At 41.3% G+C, this 7,938-nt stretch overlaps 1 pseudogene across 1 annotated transcript; it reads left to right on the top strand.

The window, feature by feature from the left end:
- The first annotated feature begins 502 nt into the window (after window positions 1–502).
- On the top strand, window positions 503–1,840 carry LOC309805357 (interferon regulatory factor 3-like; annotated as a pseudogene). The gene is made up of 2 exons: window positions 503–1,090; window positions 1,188–1,840. The product of its transcript is annotated as an interferon regulatory factor 3-like (transcript).
- The last annotated feature ends 6,098 nt before the right edge of the window (window positions 1,841–7,938 follow it).

The following is a 7,938-nucleotide window of genomic DNA, read 5'->3' as shown; positions in this document are numbered from 1 at the left end:
TATTCATTTTACCACAAACTCTGAGCACATCATGGAAATTGAGAGAGATGATCATTCCCTTCCTTAAAATACTGCTTCTACCCCAAGGACCCATACGGTCCAACACAGCCAGAAGTATCTCAAGGCTGCAGAAACCCTAGTCCAAAGCAGTATCCAGATGAGCTCATTATCTAGATGAGCCCAGGGGTATCCACCAAACTCAAGATACTTGCGATCAGTAACAAAACCAAAGCTAGGCCAAAATCCTGAAACTGGCTCCAGTCTGAAATGGTCTGGAAACTCACTTTGGTTCAGACCTTTCTAGCACAAGCTCAGTGTAAGTATGTTTGTGTGTTTGTATTCATCATAAAAGCAGTAGATAGAAAAGAAAGCTCCACCACTCTAAAGCCCAGCTGCCAGGAAGGGGACGGATACGTGCAGCTGTGAGCTCAAGAGCTACCTGGAGTCCAAGAGCAGGCCTAGGTCCCAGCACCCTGCATGTACCGAGCCTCTAAGCTGGACCATGGGAACCCCAAAGCCTCGCATCCTACCTTGGCCTGTGTGGCAGCTGGGCCTGGGGCAGCCGTAGGGTGTGGCCTGCCTGGACCAGAGCCGCATGTGCCTCTACATCACTTTGAAGAATGGTTTGTGGCAGGATGCTCAGCAGGAGGACTTCCGCATCTTCCAGCCTGGGCCAAGGCTAGAGGTCCTAAAACCCTGGGAAGGATAAGCCCAACCTGCTGACCCAGAAGAGGAATTTCCGGTCTGCCCTAAACCAGAAGGAAGTATTTTATTGCATTTGGCCTAGGACAGAGCAAAGACCTCCCAGGATCTGCACTAGATCTACGAGTTTGTGACCTCAGGAGTTGGCGACTTTCCTGAGCCGGATACCTCTCCAGACACCAGTGGCAGATGCGGTACCTCTGACTCCCTGAGTGACATGGGCTTGGCCCCATTACCAGATGGGGGCCCTAGAGCCTGGGTGTGGACCCTGAGCACCCTCCTCAGCTTTTGCTGAGCCCCACCTTAAACATCCCTGTTCCCTGCCCTAACTCGGACCCCCGCTCCAACTCCCAAAAGCCCACTGAGGCAGCTTGCCTGAGGAAGATGAGTACCAGCTGTGGCATGGGAGGGGCTGGAGCTGGGGTGACAGCCCCTTACACTCTCTCATCCTTCTCTCTTAATATTGCTGCTATCACTGCTCAGAGTGGAAGTTCAAGGGGACCACCTCCTACCTGGGTACCAAGTCTTCCAGCAGACTGTCTTCTGGCCCAGGGGCCTGTGGCTGGTGGGGTCAGATGCAGGGGACAGGGCACTGCTTGGGTAGCCAATAAGACTGTCAGACCCCAGGGTATGACAGGCTACACGAGGCTGTGCTGAGCTGCCTTGCAGGGAGGTGGGGGGAGGAAGCGGGGAGCTCTGCAGAGAGCTTGGCAGCAGCTCTGGGCCCAGAGGCTGGGGCACTGCCACTGGTACTGGGCCATGGGCTAGACCGCCTTCCTGATGGTGGTCACCAGCACGATGGTGAGGTCCCCAAGGGCAAGAAAGGAGGCATGTTCCACCTGGAATCTTTTGTGGCAAACCTGATCATCTTCAGGGAAGGAAGCAGACACCATCTACACCCTGTAATTCTCTTGCTGGAGAGTCGTGGTCCCAGGACCAGCTATCTATCAAGAGGCTCCTGGTGGTCAAGGTTGTTCCCATGTGCCTCAGCACCCTGCCAGATATGGCCCATTTAGAGGATACCTCCTCGCTGGGGCATACCTTGAAACTGCACATTTCCAACAGCCACTTACTCTCCCTCACCTTGAACCAGTACAAGGCTTATCTCCAAGACCTGGTCAAGGACATGGATTTCTAGGTCACTAGGAAGGCCTGAACCCTTGCTCATCATGGGTATAGGCCCCTCAGCCCTCACCTCGACCAAGAAACAGGTTCTTGAGACAGGCCAAAAACCCCTCAAACATAAAGCAACGTATAGAGAGTGGAAATTGGCCCATAATATGATTCTCCAGAGAGAGCCATTGTTAAGAGTATTTTAGAGGTTGACATGCTGTGAGCCCGCAAGACAAAATCCAGTTTAAAATATTTTAAAAATATTTCTATTAGTTGCCACAAAATAAAAATCGAAAGGTTCATGTAACTGAGATATTTTTGTGGAGCTCTGAAGGTGGCAGAGAAGGAAACAGACTACCACAAAGTAGCACGAAAAGTTACAGTTTTTCTCGGAAAATCCAAAAATCCACCAACCCATTAGCAATGATTATCTGAAGCTGAGTGGCGCCAGTTGATTTCACATAGGGTGTGCTCTCAAGGTTGTCACAGTACCTACCTGACCCATTTATAAAACCAGTCTGGCCCCCATATGCATTTGAGTTTGCACTCACTGATGTCTATCCTTTCAAAACCCTTCTGTAGTAGGAGTATTATGAACACTGCCTATAATTTTCTCTTTTTTATTGTATCTATCTATGTATTCCTCTGTATGACCACATTATGGTATATATAAACAATCCCTTCCTGATGGATACTTATCATTAATTACAAAGAAGGTAACAGTAAAAACCCTTATATGTATCTTTGTATATTTGGGCATTTCTCTTGAATAAACTTCTAAATGTGAAATTACTGAGTAAAAGGGAACATATATTTAAAATTTCAATAGATAATGCCAAAATACTGAAGTTGGTTTAGAATCCAAGCCATTTTTTTGCCCCAAGCAAGGAGCAAGGAGTAGTTGAGTTTAGAGACAGGCACCAGAGATGAACTGTCCAACTCACAGACATAGAGAACAGATTTGTGGCTGTCAGGGGGAGGGGGGTGGGGGAGGGAAGGACTGGGAGTTTGGGATTAGCAGATGCAAACTATTATATATAGAATGGATAAACAGCAAGGTCCTACAGTATAGCACAGGGAACTAGATTCAATATCCTGTGATAAACCATAATGGAAAAGAATATGAAAAAGAATGTATACGTGTGTAACTGAATCACTTTGCTGTACAGCAGAAATTAACACAACACTGTAAATCAACTATACTTCGATAAAAAAAAATTTTTTTAAGAGATGAACTGTCCAACATGTGAGCCCTCTTCTTCAATAACCGTACTCCTATACTCCTAATCTAACCATAGATGATTTCCACAAAGATAATATTGCAAATGGAAAAGGCAGATGCAGCAGGACAAATATATTTTAGAGTTCTAGCTGACAAGTTATTTCACAGTCATAAATTGGGCGTGAAAAGAAAATGAGATAATAATTCTGGTTATATTTATGGAATTCTCCATTGCTGTTAAAAACAAAAGGAATTTTTATCCAAATATATTGACTAGTCTTTATTTAGTTTTTGGCACTTCTCATTGTTTCATCTAAAAAAAATACCCCCTATATTTTCTCCATTTATGTTTCAGGTTTATTTCCATTTCTGTTCCTTGTAGATTAACCCGATGTTACTGTGTGAAGGCTGCTTATGTTTCCAAGGTTTGGGCTCTACTGAGTGGAACTAAAAATAAAAATCTCGGATCAAAATTACAATAAGGAATTGACAAAAATAGCGTCTTTTTTTAAATAATAAATGTAGCAAATGGGATGACTTGAAGTTAAGAATAGAGATTGCCTGGGCATAAGTCTTGACGTTCCCCCAAGCACTAGCTGGGGCAAAACATAAACCTCTCTAAGACTGTCTCCTAATCTATTAAGATTGGGGTAATACTAGGGTTATAGTTCTTTGTGCAGAATCTTATATTCTTATAAAAATTTTTTTTAAAAAGATGGCATAGGCCTTCTGACTTCAGAGCTTACACACTTAACCACTATAGTAAGTCAGAAACAACGGCAGAAAGAGGCCAGTTACAGCTAGGACAAAATGAGGAATTCAGGCATTGTCAACTAATATCTTTCAAGCAACTACTCTGTACCAGATACTGTTCTAAGGCTACCAATGCATATTAGGAGGTTTATTCCTTATGCCATGCCTGAGAATTACATATTACTGATAGCACTTTTGCGAATGGGGCTTAGAGCTATTGAACACCTGGGGTCACAGAGCTGTTAGTGGCAGAGGTGAGTTACCAAAACATGTCTGCAGATTCCAAGTCCCAGGCTTTCTCCCTAGGATTGCAGTAAGAATTCCAAGCACAAATGAGTCATCCTCACCACTCAGCAAATATTTATTAAGCACTTATTTGTCTCAGGCACAAATGAACAACACAAACATGGTTCCTGCACCATAGAACAGGGATTATTTGGAAGAGAAACAATTTACAGGGACAAGTCAGTAAGTAATATTTTATATAATTAATATATAATCAGCACCATCACAGGGCCCAAAAAAATGTCTAACTGATTTACAGTCAGTTACAGAAAAATAATTCTAATTCTCTCTTTTAAAAAAGAGGAAGATAGGGGACTTCCCTGGTAGCACACTGATTAAGACTCTGTGCTCCCAATGCAGTGGGCCCAGGTTCAATCCCTGGTCAGGGAACTAGATCCCACGTGCATGTCACAACTAAGAGTTTACATGCCGCAACTAAGGAGACCGCCTGCCACAACTAAGACCCAGCGCAACTAAATAAATAATATTTTTTTTAAAAAAGAGGAAGACATTTGTTTATCATGTATTTTCATATTATCCTAGAAGACCTACCTATGAAGAAAGGCATGTAGGACTAATTGGGGCAAGTAAGGAATTACTAAGTTTTGCAACTTTCCCAACTGTGATCAAAAGTACAAGATCGTGGTTACTCAATAGCCTAGGGAAATAGTCAGCTCTTGCACAGACTTGCCCTGAGTTTAATAAGTACTAAGGGTGCATCCTGCTCATGGTTTTGAATCAAAACATTTACTGACTTCATCAGAAAGGAAACAGTGAAGGAAGAGGAGAAAGACAGGTTATGAGTGAAGTAACTGACCACAGCCCTTTTCTTTTATAAGGCACAGTATCTGTTGTGGATTAACATCTACATACAGCAATTTCGGAGCTTTGTGATTTATTTTTCTTTTCAATGTCTATCTTATCAATTGTAATGTATAGATTATTAGTGTTACAGGATTTAACTCTGTTGTAAATGTTTTAGTAAATCTATAATGATTTAAGCTAGTTTTATTATCTTTGAAAAATTTATTACACTAGTAACATATGTTCATTGTAGAAAAACTACAAATACACAGGAGCAAAATAAAAAAATTAAAATCAATTGATAAGACCAGTGGCCAGAGATAACTGTCACTGATATTTGGGCATACATTCTTCTAATCTCAATATTATATATCTACATATCATTCTTAAATAACCTGGGCTCATATGGCTTGTAAGTTTCTATATTTACTTAATTGTGAATGTCCTTTATGTCATTAAATATACATCTCCACTATAATTTTCAATAGTTGTAATATCTAACTATCTATCTATGCCACAATTTATTTACCCATTTACCCATTCCCCTATTGTTGGACACTAAGGATGTTTTCAAATACCATAAATAATTATATGAGGAACATACTGGGGTATATACCTGTTGCACTAGTATAAATTTCTAGAAGTGGTATTTCAGAATCAAATAAGGACATATTTGTAAGACTTTGGCTAATTTTTTACTGGTTTATTTCCTTTGTTTTGTTTTGAAATAATTATAGACTCACAAGAAGTTGCAAACATGGAAGTAGTACAGAGAAATCTCTTGCACCCTTCACCAGTCTTCCCTCAATGATAACATCATATATAACAATAATACAGTATAAAAACTAGGACATTGGCATAATACAATAACTAGACTACAGACTTTACTTGGATTTAACCAGCTGAATTATTTTTTTAATATTAATAGAATGGTAAGATGCATTCTCACTTTCCTACTTTCTCCTCTCACACAGCTGCCTTTAGCACTCACTTCAAATCCTATGTAGAGGAAAGACTACAACTATGTTTAGTAGACTATTGTCTTTTATTAAAAATTAAGAGGATGGGGCTTCCCTGGTGGTGCAGTGGTTGAGAGTCCGCCTGCTGATGCAGGGGACACGGGTTCGTGCCCTGGTCCGGGAGGATCTCACATGCCACAGAGTGGCTGGGCCCGTGAGCCATGGCTGCTGAGCCTGTGTGTCCGGAGCCTGTGCTCCGCAATGGGAGAGGCCACAACAGTGAGAGGCCCGCGTACCGCAAAAAAAAAAAAAAAATTAAGAGGAAAAAAATGCAAGTAAGACTTTCACCAGATGCAGAGGTGGTTGAACCAACATTTATGACACAGAAAATGCGTAGGATTCTGCCCTCCTTTTGGTTCTTTGCATCATTCCAGTTCCTTTATAATACACTGGAACAAAGTTTTCCAAAGCTGAGGGTACCCCAACACAAAGCAAGTAACAGTGAATCACACAGTGAGAAAGTGATTCATTTCTCCTTCACTCCTTTGATGACATCAAGGAGAAAGCCTCAGTTTAGGGCTAGTCTTCAATTCCTCTATAACACTTACTCATTCTCCCTTTTTAACAAATTGCTTAGGCCTCAAGTTCAGACGTAGGCAGGCAACATCATTTAATTGGAATTCCATGGCATTTTACTGTTTTAACGAAATGTACTTTTGCTTTCAAATTGCAGCAGATGAAACTGGTTTTCCATTTACAGGAGTATTTTTTAAGTTTCCTTTTAAAATAAATTTATTTTAACAAAAAAGTGATTTTATTTTAAAAATTTTTTTTAAAAAAGGAAAAAGATGGAATGCAAATGGCTGAGTTTAGTGATACATCGTGTTAGAGCATTTTGGTCAATAAAGAACTGACCAGCCAAATGGCCCAGCATATTCTTCCTTGGGTTGAGATTGGGTGAGAGTGAGAACCACCTGGCTTCTGGTTCTCTTCTGGGATCTGCTTACAAAAACGAAATAGATGAACAGAATCCTACCTCTATTAAGCACTTATTGGATGCATCATTTCATAGACTCCCCAGAACAACCCGATGAGATAGATTTCATTAATAACTTCATTTTAAACATGAGGAATCCAAGGGACAGAGGACCTGGCAGGGCTAGGATTCAGACCAGGTGACTGCTGGTTCATACTGTTTCTCACTAAACTTAAAGACCAATAGTCATCTCTAGAAAATTTGGGATGACTCTTTATCCTTGCCAGGACTTTGGATCACTGCGGGTCTGGTGCTTGCATAGGAATTCCCTAAAGTACATTCCTGACCTGATTAGACAGACATACTCCTGATTAGAAAGGAAATCTCACAGTTAACTTCATTATGGGCCTGCATCTTTCAAAGAAAGACAGAAGGTCTAATAGCCATTCAACCCCTGCCTACTTTCCTACACATTTCCACTATTGGAAACGTGCCCACTTTTCTCCAATCATTCCTCTCCTTGAATAGTTCCAAAGGTTTCCCAATATCATTAGAAAACCAAATCACAGAGGCAAATTCAGCATCATGGAAACAGACAGTATAGCTCGATTTAAATATTTAAAACCTATATCCAGATTTATACTAGGTACTAAGGACAGAGAGAAAAGAATTACAAAGCATGGGCTCTGCCAACAAGAGTCCAGTGACAGTCAAGAGAGTCTTCATGACCTTTCAGTTATAATGCCTTAGAGTTCCAGTGACCTGAACTCCTTTGATGGACTTATGGATTGGTTTATGAATGATTAAGCTTATGGCAAAGCTTCTGAGACCACCAAAGTGCTAAGAGCAGGTCAAATGAAAATAGCACACCTCTAATGTTATAACTCGAATAAGTAAGTAAATTTGATTGACAAAAATTGTCTGCGGGAGAGACCTTCAAGATGGTGGAGGACTAGGACATGGAGATCACCTTCCTCCCCACAAATACATCAGAAATACATCAACATGTGGAACAACTCCTACAGAACACCTACTGAACACTGACAGAAGACCTCAGACTTCCCCAAAGGCAAGAAACTCCCCACATACCTGGGTAGTGCCAAAGAAAAAAGAAAAAGCAGAGA

This window comes from Mesoplodon mirus, assembly GCF_964341445.2.
Source record: "Mesoplodon mirus genome assembly, chromosome: 5".
NCBI lineage: Eukaryota > Metazoa > Chordata > Mammalia > Artiodactyla > Ziphiidae > Mesoplodon > Mesoplodon mirus.
Note: the sequence above shows the minus strand (reverse complement) of the source record. Positions and strands in the feature narration are given on the sequence as shown.